Below are 12,463 nucleotides of genomic sequence, written 5' to 3' on the forward strand. Positions count from 1 at the left end.
AAAATAGAACAACTGTAATGGCATAATCAATAAAATATACATTTTTTAAATTACAACTGAAAGACAGAACAACCATCACCCAGGAGCGTCAGAAATAGAGCTGAATAGAAGTCTGACAACTATGGAATTAAAGAAACCACATCCATCCAGACTGGTAGGAGGGGCCCAGATGCATAAAATTTGGCGGGTAAAAATTTGGGAGGCGTACCTCAGAAGAAAGGAATCCCAGACCCACACAAGCCCCCCCCACCCCCGCTCAGGCTTCCAGTGCCAGGAAGATAAGTCCCACAACTTCTAGCCGCAAAAACCAGTGGGGATTGAGTCAGAAGAAACTTCTGGAGTTCCTATTAAAGAACCCACACACAGACTGACCTACTCAGACTCACTCCTTTGAGCTCCAGCACTGGGATAGCAGCTTGAAAGACATCAGTGCTATCTATACAGGGAGAAACTGAATTGACTGGCATCAGACTGAGCAGATGCCACTGTCCCTTTGCTAAATCCACCCCCCAAAGAGCCAGTAAACTGGTGCCATATCCGAGAAGCCATGACCTAACACTGTTTGACCCACCCTAGAAATACCAAGAGGCTCTGCCCCACCCAATTTACAGGCCCACCCAAGCTGTTTTTCCATATGAAAGGCTGGTATGACTCCTAAATCCTTCAAACAAGCAACAGCTGGCTTCAGTGAGCCCTCGGGACAGCCAAATTATAGTCACAGTTTGGTTTTACCTGGGAATCTCCCAGCCCAGCATAAGCAGCAGCCATCACAGATTGCTTTACAGCTCAAGCAGGGTACCCTCAGCAAAACATGGGTGGGGAGCTTACTTTGGCCTGCACCACCAGGGAAACCCCAGGGCTAGCACACCCAGTGGACAGCTACAGAGCAGCACTATCACCCTGCCCCTGCCCACCTCATCCTTCACAGAGAGCAGAGGTTGGTGGTCAGTGGTCATAGCCAGTCCTTACAGCTGACTAGCCTGGGTGAATCCCTCCCATTGATCTGCCAACAGCAACCAAGGCTCAACTACAAGAGGACGGTGTACTCAGCCCACACCAAAGGCAGATCGAGTACCCAACCTGGGTGATAGGGAAGGCTGTGCCACTGGATCCTGCAGGATACCTACTACATTAGGCTAGAGGTGTCGAAGCACCTCTACATAATACATAGACACAAACACAGAGAAGCTGCCAAAACTAGCAGACAAACAGGACCCAAATGAAAGAACAGATCAACACTCCAGAAAAAGAGCTAAAATGAAATGGAGATAAACAATCTATTAAATGCAGAGTTCGAAACACTGTGTATAAGGATGCTCAAGGAACTGTGTTAAGACCTCAACAGCATAAAAAAGATCCAGTCAGAAATGATATACTAGTTGAAATAAAGAACCATTTATAGGGCAACAATAGTAGAATAGACAAAGCCAAGAATCAAGTCAATGATTTGGAACATACAGAAGCAAAAAACAACCACACAGAACAAGAGAAAAGAATCCAAAAAATGAGGATAGTATTGAAGAGCCTCTGGGACAATTACAAGAGGTTCAACACTCACATCACAGAAGTGCCATTGGGAGAAGAGAAAGAAGAAACTGGAAATCTATCTGAAAAAATAGTGAAAGAAAACTTCCCTAATTTGGTGAAGGAAATAACACATTCAAGTCCAGGAAGCACTGAGCATCCCAAACAAGAGAGATGCAAAGAGGCCCATTCCAAGACACACCATAATTAAAAGGCCAAAGGTTAAAGATAAAGAGAGACCCTAAAAGCACCAACAGAAAAAAAGTTAGTTACCAGGTGATTGCCAGATGGGAGGGGGGAGGGCAGAAGGGGAAAATGGGTGAAGAGGTGAGGGTGTTAAGAAACACAAATAGTTACAGAACAGTCATGGGGATGTAAAAGCACACTATAGGGAATGGAACAGCCAAAGCACTTACAAGCATGCCCAATGGACATGAACAATGGTGAGGGAATTACCTGAAGAAGTAAAGGGCTCTGGGTGGAGAGGACAAAAAAGGAAAAGTCAGGACAATTGAATAGCATAATCAATAAAATATAATTTAAAAATAAATAAAAATAGGGGAGGGGAGGATGTAAAAGAAAAAAATAAAAAATAAGCAAAAAGTATATACATATATATTTTTTATTTTTTAAATAAATGGGCACGTCAGTGATTACAAACTGCAGAGCAGCCAGAATCTACAGAATTACTACAGGCAGGTAACCACACAAACATGAAAAGCAAAATGAACAAAACAACAATTTATTCAAAGAACCTCAAACTAGGACCCTGACTGGGATGACTCACTTGGTTGGAGCATCGTCTGGTACATAGAAAGGTCACAGGTTCAATTCCTGGTCAGAGCATATGCCTAGGTTGCAGGTTCAATCCCCAGTCGGGGTGCATATGTGAGGCAAACAATCAATGTTTCTCTTTCACATGGGTATTTCTCACTCTCTCCCCCCTTCCTCTCTGAGAAAATGTGCAAAAAATAAAAATAAAAGAACCTCAAACTAGCAACAAACCAAGAGTTCAAAGAGGCGATTGATTTTTTTTAACTATACTGTATCTACACATGTTATTCTATTCAGTGATTCTTTAAAAGCCACAGACTACTAATACAGGAAACACGAAGCTAGTGGTCCAGCTCCGTGCAGTGCAGTCGGTTGAGGAGCTCCTCACAGTGAGGAGTTGCGCTGCTTGAGCCTCAACCCACCTCAGTGCTGCCTCCACCCCTGGGGCCACCGCTCCCCTCACAGTAGGCACACACACCATGACAAAGATGGACAAGAAGTCCTTCAACCAGAGCCTGGCCAAGTGGAAGCTCTTCATCTACAACCAGACCAAGGGAGAGTTTGTGAAACACACCACTAAGGGCTGACATCTGATCTTGCTTTTCTACTTAGTCTTTTGTGGGTTTCTGACTACACTTCATATTCACAATAGATTATGCTTCAGACTCTAAACGATGAGGTTCCAAAATATTTTGACTAGATTTCTAGGTCCAAGACTGACGGTTTTTCCAAAACCAGTGTTGGTGTTGAAGTATTTATTCAATATGTCTGAACCACAGTCCTATAAAGGGCACATTGAAGAACTTAAATTTCAATGCCATATGCTTTACAGAAGAATCTCATAGTCTATCCTGATGGAATACTCTTTGAACAAAAGGATCCAGTCTACAAAGCATGTCAGTTTCCACTTGCCTCACTTCAAGAATGCAGTGGGGTTGATGATCCTGACTCTGGTTACTCTAGTGGCCAACACTATATTCTTGTGAAAATGAACAAAATAATTGGATTAAAGCCTCAAGGAGAACTGAGGTTAGAATGCTCTATTTCTAAGGGTGAAAACACAACTCCATCAGCTTATCCTCCCCTGGGAAATCTAGACTTGAAATATTTTCCATATTATAGGAAGAAACTGCATGTAGACTATCTAGAGCCATTAGTTGCTATCCAGTTTGGCTTTGGTGCTAGCAGTACCCCAAAAGAAGTAACAGTCAAGTGCAAGAATGTTGTGTAATGGGATGCAGAGCAAGGGGGAGAAAATCCCCCATAGCCCTTGGTTGGGGAATGGGAAGAGGGGAGATACTTTGCATTACAATGACAAGTGGATAGCTGTGTCTTTCCTGATGGGAAGCTGTGCTTCCACGTTGGGGCAAAAGGTATGTATATGACTTTCAGAATGTATAGTGACTCATGATACAGCCAGGGGTTTGTACAGCACCTGCATGAGAGGCAGGGAGGCAGAGCTCCTGGGTCACTGAGTCTCAGTGCCCTAAGGATGGCAGCAGAGTGAAGGTATTTAAAACAACATGAAACCGGCAATGTAGCTCATCATGGGAGGAGCCTCACAGGAGGTCATGCAGGAAGCCCTCTGTCAGCATTTAAAACTAAGGGCAGGCAGCCATGAGGGAGCTTCCATGTGGTTTGGAAAGGGCATAGTAAGCAGGGAGGCATGAGGAAGAAGAGCAATGTGAAGAAGCAGCTATGTAGTTTGTAGTCAAGATCCTGCATTGTGGCCTGTTGTAGACTAAGGAAGGAAACATACTGCTGCTCTGATTATGCCTGCTCTAGCTGATTCCGAAGCCATCAAGGACCCTGGCCTTGCAAGACACCTGTTGCTTTGCAGACCTGGACTCTTAGCTGGACTCTTGGTACTTGTGCCTTTCCTGGACTTCACTAAGATGCCCTATAACACAGCGCATGTATTCCTGGACTATAACATGGAGGCTGATGACAACCTATCCCAGATCCTGAACTACAGCTGCTGTGAGACTGCACAGCGGGCTTCAGCATAGATAAGAATATGAGGAACTACTGGGCTTGGCTTTGGCTTTTAGCTTTTTGGGGAGCAAGGGAAGTGCTGGGTCTCAGGGAAGAACAGGGTTCCGAGCTTTAAGTGCTCTCAGCACCCCCAAGGTTAGAATATTGTAAATAAAAACCTGTTTCTTCCAATACTAATTGTTGGGTCATACATCAAGGTGCCATGAGAACAGGCCCCTGTCTGCTCGGTTACAGTTAGACCACCCAACCTGAAAAACCATGACTATGACAAGTTTTCAGGAAGAGATGCATTCAAAACCACAATGTGTGCATAGTAGGAGTCAGAATATGTCCACAGGGTAAATGTTGTGTTGTCTGTCTTCATTTTGTATCAGCTGGACCTGACATTCTAGAATTATGAGACAGCCTGAGAGAGAGGTGAGGTGCTACATGACACTAGGGTAACATTATAATATGCATCCAGATCATAGTGTTCAATGTCCCCTGAAGTAACTGCCTGTTGCCTCTGCTGCCTTTGGGAGTCATTGTATAGTCACCAGATAGGGACTGTAAACACCTGATTCTGAAAGTGGGTGTCTTATCCTATTTTTATGTTATTTAATTTGCCAAGTGTCTAAAGCTTAATGTGCTGTACCATGTAAATATTTTATAGATTTAACATTGGTTAACTGTCATATTTGATGCTAGAAAAGTTTTAGGGGTTCAAGTTTTAACTGGTAACTGACAAATACAAAGTGACTTTACAGCTGCAAAAACACGAGTGAAGTTGTGTGTGAAGAGGAAAAGAAAAGTGGATTTGAAAAGTTAAAAAAAAAGTCACTGACTACTGATAAACTAATTAGAAACATGAAAAAAACTTAACTATATGCTAAGTGAAAGAAATGCCAGATACAAATATTACAGTATACAAAGTTTATTTCCATTTTTTAATTTGTTTTATTTTTAGAAAGAGGGGAAAGGAGGGAGCAAGAGAGAAAGAAACATCAATGTGTGGTTGCCTCTCCCATGCCCCCTACTGGGTACCTGGCCCACAACCCAAACACTTGCCCTGACTGGGAATTGAACTAGTGACCCTTTGGTTTGTAGGCCAGCACTCAATCCACTGAACCACATCAACCAATAGCCAGGGCTATTTCATTTTAATAAAATTATATAAAAGATGAATCTAAGATTGGGTGGCATAAAGCATATCAATAAAGACTGATGTTATCAAAATAGTAATATAAGAGTTTCCTATCACCCTCCTCCCAAAACACACTGATTTTGAAAATCACCCACAGACAACCAAATGTGGGAGTCCAGCAGAAAAGTTCCAGCACACCACTGGAACAAAAAAACTCCAAGTTTGGACACAATAAAGAGGGTAAAAGGAATAGTTTCATTTTACCTGTGGCCTCAAGGTGCACAACACGGTGCCAAGAAAGATCCTCTCAGTCTGTGATCACTCCCAAAGGTGAAGCGAGAATGTGTAAGTGCCCAATTTCCCCAGTTGTGCAGGTTTTACTGCCAAAGAGACCCATTTTTTTCTCTCCCTACAGAATCTTGAGATATATTACATGACTGGGGAGCAGGGAGTAGCAGGGCTCTCAGAGAACAAAAAAGAGCACATGGATCATACTAAATGCAATGCAGGACAACCAACCACAAGCCACCTTGTCTGAAGATGCTCCCAACTGGCAAATGGGGACACCCTACATCCCATATACTTCACCCACACACACTCTCATCCCCATGGCTGGCTCCCTGAGTGCACCCTTAGGAGCAACATGGTCAAGCCTTTGCAGACAGCTAGTGAGCATGTTCAGAAAGGCGTCCCAACTCTGCAGGACTGAGAGAGAGCATACAAACTTGAGAATTCAAGACCATATTAGAGAAAGCAAACCAGAGGCTGTCAGCACTCAACCTAGCTCTGCATGATCAAGAGAAGGCATACAGAGAGACTTCCGCCAAGATGGAGGCATAGGTGGAAACACTGTGTCTTCTCCCACAACCAAGTTTGAATACAACAAAGATTTGCAGAACAAAGACACAGCAAAAAAAAGAAAATTGAGTTATACGGAAGTCCAACAACCACTAACCGTTCAACGGGGACGGTAAGAGGGGCGGAGCCAGCAGCAGAGCAGGGTCAGGCAGGACAGATCCCCCGACCCAGACGCGCAGACAGCCCCGAACCAGTCGGGGTGTGGGGCAGACTGACCGTGGTCGCACATTCGCGCACAGTGAGACGGACCACGCAGGCCCCCCAGGGGTGAACCCAGTGGTGGAGGGCTGACGGCGGTGGCACACTCTTGTGCAGTGGAACGAAAAGCGTGGGCCTGGTGACGGTGGTGGCTGCGGTGCCGGTGGGGGACATGGTGGCAGTCAGCAGAGGGAAGCCATTGTCCCTCTTTGACCCCGCCCCCACATACAGCGTCACAACCCAGCGACTGAGTTGCCCTGCTCTAGTGAACAGTTTAGGGCTCCTATCCTGCTACGGAACAGGCATGAACAGCCCAAAAGATGGCGCAAGAAGAACTCAAAGTCCCAGAGCCAATAACTCTCAGCAACCGAGAAATTGCCAGCCTCTCAAAAGCACAATTCAAGACACTGTTTATCAGGATGCTCACAGAACTGGTTGATTATAGTCACAAATTAGAGGAACATATGAAGGCTAAACTAATTGAAATGAAGGGAGATGCACAGGAAACCAATAGCGATGGAAAGGAAACTGGGACTCAAATCAATGGAATGGACCAGAAGGCAGAACGAAACATCCAACCAGAAAGGAATGAAGAAATGAGAATTCAAAAACAATGAGGAGAGGCTTAGGAACCTCCAGGACATCTTTGAATGTTCCAACATCCGGATTATAGGGGTACCAGAAGGGAGAAAGAAACAGCCATGAATGGAAAACTTATTTGAACAAATAATAAAGGAGAACTTCCCCAGTCTGGCAAAGGAAATAGACTTCCAGGAAATCCAGGATGCTCAGAGAGTGCCAAAGAAGGTGGACCCAAGAAGGAACACACCAAGGCACATCATAATTACATTAGCCAAGACCAAAATGAAGGAGAGAATCCTAGAAGCAGCAAGGGATAAGGGGACAGTCACCTACAAAGGAGTACCCATCAGACTGTCAGCTGATTTCTCAAAAGAGACCTTACAGGCAAGAAGGGGCTGGAAAGAAGTATTCCAAGTCATGAAATCCAAAGACCTACAGCCAAGATTGCTTTATCCAGCAAAGCTTTCATTTAGACTGGCAGGACAGATAAAGTGCTTCTCAGATAAGGTCAAGTTCAAGGAGTTCATCATGACCAAGCCCTTATTATATGAAATGCTAAAGGGACTTATATAAGAAAAAGAAGATGAAAAATGTTAACAGTGAAAGGACAGCAAACTCACAGTTATTAACAACCACACCTAAAAAAACAAAAGCAAACCAAGAGGACAGCTAGATCAGGAGTGGAACCATAGAAATGAAGAACACATGGAGGGTTAGCAACAGGGGAGTGGGAGGAGGAGAAGGGGGGAGAAGGTACAGATAATAAGTAGCATAGAGGGTAGGTAGAAAATAGTTAGGGGGGAGGGTGAGAATAGTGGGGGAAATATAGAATCCAAAGAACTTGAGACACGTGGTTATAAACTAAGGGGGAGAGAATGGTGGGGGAGGGAGTGTTCGGGTGGAGGGGAATGAAGGGGGGGAATAGAACAACTGTAATGGTATAATCAATAAAATATATTTTTAAAAAAGAGAGAGAAGGCATACAATCTTTAAAATTCCCTCCAAGGGAGTATAGGAAATGAAGAGCCAGTATATCCACATAAGAGCCTGAGAAAGCCTCAATTCCTAACACCTGACAGAAGGTAGTCTGTCAGGTAGTCTGTCTCCCAAAGCCAGTCTGCAGCAAAAACAGCAACTCAAGACTTCAAGGAGTCCTAACTAGTGTGGCTCAGTTGGTTGGGTGTCATCCTACAAAGTGACAGGTTGCAGGTTCAGTCCCTGGTCAGGGTGCATACTAGAAGCAACTGACCAATGTTTCTCTCCCTCTCTTTCTCCCTCCCTTTCCCTCTCTCTAAAAATTTAACTAATAATTTTTTAAATAGCTGAGAAGTTCCCAAATCTGGGAACAGATCTGAACATCCAACTTTATGAAACTCACAGTTTCCAAAAAGTATAACCTCAAAAAAACTCCAATACACATTACAATAAAACTATTTAAAAGAGAAAAACAAAATTCTGCATACAAGAAAATCGCCTTAAGGCAATCAGACTTCTCAGCAGAAATCTTACAAGTCCAGAGATAATGGGATGATATATTCAGGTGCTGAAAAAAAACTGCCAGCCAAGAATACTTCACCAGGAAAGCTGCCTTTCAGGAATTAATGAAAAATTAAGGAAATAAAGACTTTCCCAGACAAACGCAGAGAGAGTAGATCTGCTTTGAAGGAAATGTTGACAAGTATGTTTCAAGCTGAAATGAAAGGACACTACCATGTGAAATACAAAACACTGATAAAGTACATAATCAAATCCTGAATACTCTATTACTGCAACAATATGATGCAGTATATTTCAATTACTTAACTATAACATAAAGGTTACAAGACAAAAGTATTAAAATTAACTATAGCTATAATAATTTGTTAATGGATACACAAAATAAAAAGATGTAAATTGTGCTATCAAAAACAAAACATATTGGGGATAAAACTAAAAAAGTAATGAGTTTTTGTATACCATCAAATTTGTTATCAGCATAAAATGGACTATCCTATCTATGTTTTATGTAAGTCTCATGGTAACAGCAAAGCAAAAACCTACAGTAGATACACAAAATATAGAGGAGAGAATCAAAGCATACCATTAAGGAAATCATTAATTCACATAGAAAGATACCAAAAGAGGAAAGAAGGAAAAGTAGGAACTACAAAACAGCCAGAAAACAATAAAATGACAGTAGTAAATCCTTACCTATAAATAATTACTTGCAACATAAATGAAATAAATTCTCTAATCAAAGGCACAGTCAGGCTGCAATGATTTTTAAAAAATAAAAGAAAGAAAAGAAAAACAAGATTCAACTAGACATTGCCTGCAAAAGACTCACTACAATTTTAAGGACTCATACAGGCTCAAAGTGAAGAGATGGAAAAATACATTCCACACAAATAAACACAAAAAGAAAGGCGTACCTTTATTTATAATAGCGGGGGAAAAAAGACTTTAGGCCAAGTCTCTTATCATATAATGACAAAAGGTTCAATTAATCAAGAGGGTACAACAATAAGTATATATACACCTAACACAGAGTATCTAAATATACTAAGCAAATACTATTAGATAAAAGAAACACACAAACATTATAATTATAGGAAGGCACCTCAATATCCCACTTTCAGCAATGGATAGATCACACAGAAAATTAGCAAGAAAATAATAGACTTCGACAATTCTTTAGGACACAGGACCCTACCAGACATATACCAAACATTCCATCCAACAATAGCAGAACACACATTCCCCTCAAGTGTACAGAGAATATTCTCCAGGATAGACCATATGTTAGGTCACAAAACAAGCTGTAGTAAATACAGGACTGAAATCATACCTAGTATCTTTTCCAACCATAATGCTATATAAAACAAATCAGTAAAAGGAGGAAAGCTGGAAATTTCACGTACTTGTGGATATTAGTGTACTTAATGTACTTCTGAAAAACCAATGAATCAAAAAAGCTGTCAAAAGGGAATCAAAAAATAAATCTTGAGACACCCCAAAATAAAAACAACATACCGAAACTTATGGTATGCAACAAAAATAGTTCTAAGAGAGAAACTTATAAATGCAATATTAAGAAAAAAAGATCTCAAACACCTAACTTCACACCTCGAAGAACTAGAAAAAGAATTAAGCCCAACATTAGCAGAAGAAGCAAAATAACAAAAATCACAACAAAAATAAAAATAGAGACATGAAGAAACAAACCAATGAAACTAAAAGCTAGGTTTTTTTAAAGGTTTTTTAAATGGAAAAATCTTTACCTAGACTAAGAAAAAAAGACAGAACAGGCAAATAAAATCAGAAATGAGAGAGCAGACAACTGAAGTATGAGAATTGATATCAGAGATCATAAGGGTTATTAAAAACAATTATAAGCCAACAAATTGAGCAACCTAAAACAGTAAAAGTCTCTAGAAACTACAACCTACAAAGACTGAATCATGAAGGAACAGAAAATCTGAACAGACCAATAATGAGTAAGGGGATTGAATCAGTCATCAAAACCTTTCAACAACAAAAAAAAAGGCCCAAGACCAGAAGGTTTCAGTAGTGAATTCTACCAAACATTAAAAGGATAACACCAATCCTTTTCAACCTCTTCCAAAAAAACTGGAAAGGAGGGAATATTCCCAAACTAATTTTACAAAGACAGCATTATTCTGACACCAGAGCCAGAAAAAAATACATCAAGGAAAGAAAACTACGGGTCAATATACCTAATTAATACAGATGCTAAAATTCTTCAATAAAATTCTAACACACCAAACTCAATGGCACATTAAAAGGATCATATACCATGACTAAGCTGGGATTCATCCCTGGGATACAAAGATGGCTCATCAGACACAAATCAACAAACAATACATCATTGATAGAATCAAAGATAAATATCTTAGAATCATCTCAATAAAGGAAAAAAAGAGAAAAAGCATTAAATCCTCAGTTGTCAGACTTCCATACAGTTGGATTTCCTGACAGTTCTGGGTTTTATTTGTTTTGAGGTTTAGGTGTAATTCTTTTTGTGATTGTGAGATAAGGCAAAGCATGTCTACCTATACCTCCAAGTCTTATGTCAGTGTTTCTAAAGCTTTCTACACTGATCACATATATTACATCCATTGGCAAAAAAGAAAAAAAAAATATATATAGTGAAACCAAAAGGGAAATCCAATAGGTCACTGTGAAAAGTTAGAGAAAACCTCTCCATTTGCTTTGGTAAACATGAGGCCACTGGTGACCTCGGACAATATAGTTTTTATTCAAAAGCAGAAGCCAGATCTCAGAAACTTGAGAAGTTAAAACACTAGAGCGGAATTGTGAAAAGTTGAAAAACCAAGTCCTAGAGGAAATGGAAGGAAATAAAAAACCAGAGATCACTCTTCATGAAAGTTTCAAAAAAGACAAACTATGTTCACTTTTTCTACAAAATGTTTACTAAAATAACCATTTTTCCAATTCCAACAATTTTTTAAAAATTGCTCAAAGGTCAACTTAAATTCTATCAATTCCACAGACTTCTCCATCCAATCTTACCAAAAACTAAATTCCTCACATTGTACTTCAGCAACATATACTTTATGAAATTTCTCTTCTCGTACCTGTTGTTTTTTTTAAGATTTTTATTTATTTTTTGAAAGAGAGGGGAAGTAGGGAGAAAGAGAGGCAGAGAAACAACAATTGGTTGCCTCTTGTATGCCTCCAACCAGGGGCATGGCCTGCAACCCAGGCATGTGCCCTGACTGGGAATGGAACCAGCAACCTTTCAGTTCACAGGCTGGCTCTCAACCCACTATGCCACACCAGCCAGCACAGTTTTTGTGTATTTCTTATGCTGGTATTGTTAATTGTTAAGACTTGATTGCATTCTTAATCCACACAAAATCCCTATCAGGAGTGTATTTTGGGTATTATCCTCATTTCCAAATAAGAAAGAAGGCACTAAGAGATAAGAGAACTTAATCACAGGCAAACACCTAATAAATGACAGAAACAGGACCTGAATTCAGGTCAGTCAGATTTCAGAGATCACTCCCTCGACTACTATCCTGCTGCCTCACCTGTACTGGATTCTAACCTTTCTTAAGAGAAGCTATGCACCGAAATGTATTTTCATACCTACCAGTGTCCCACACAATGGTACATATGTTAAACACTATTTTTGTTATATATTGAAAAAGTATTTAAACATAAAGAATTAAGGAAACACACAAAATAATCAATTTAGTAAATGTAACATTAAAATGGTTTTCAGGCCCTGGCTGTGTAGTATGTTGGATAGAGCATTGTCCCTCCCTCCCTCTCTAAAATCAGTAAGTATTAAAAAAAATTGTTTAATGGTTTTCAACTTTCAAACCTGGGCCCAGTAGAATGGCTCCCTCAAACAATGAGTTAGTGACCAGAGAATGCACC

The 12,463-nt window shown here is 40.7% G+C and overlaps 1 protein-coding gene and 1 pseudogene across 2 annotated transcripts in view; one reads left to right on the forward strand and one right to left on the reverse strand.

Moving 5' to 3' along the window:
* The window catches only part of USP34 (ubiquitin specific peptidase 34), a 241,337-nt gene that overhangs the window by 214,456 nt on the left and 14,418 nt on the right, over positions 1 to 12,463 (reverse strand). The gene's annotated exons all lie outside the window — the stretch shown is intronic.
* LOC118988413 (sodium/potassium-transporting ATPase subunit beta-3-like) lies at positions 2,744 to 5,064 on the forward strand (annotated as a pseudogene).

This window comes from Sturnira hondurensis, unplaced genomic scaffold (assembly GCF_014824575.4).
Source record: "Sturnira hondurensis isolate 20B ecotype Veracruz unplaced genomic scaffold, ASM1482457v3 Scaffold0006413, whole genome shotgun sequence".
NCBI classification, from domain to species: domain Eukaryota; kingdom Metazoa; phylum Chordata; class Mammalia; order Chiroptera; family Phyllostomidae; genus Sturnira; species Sturnira hondurensis.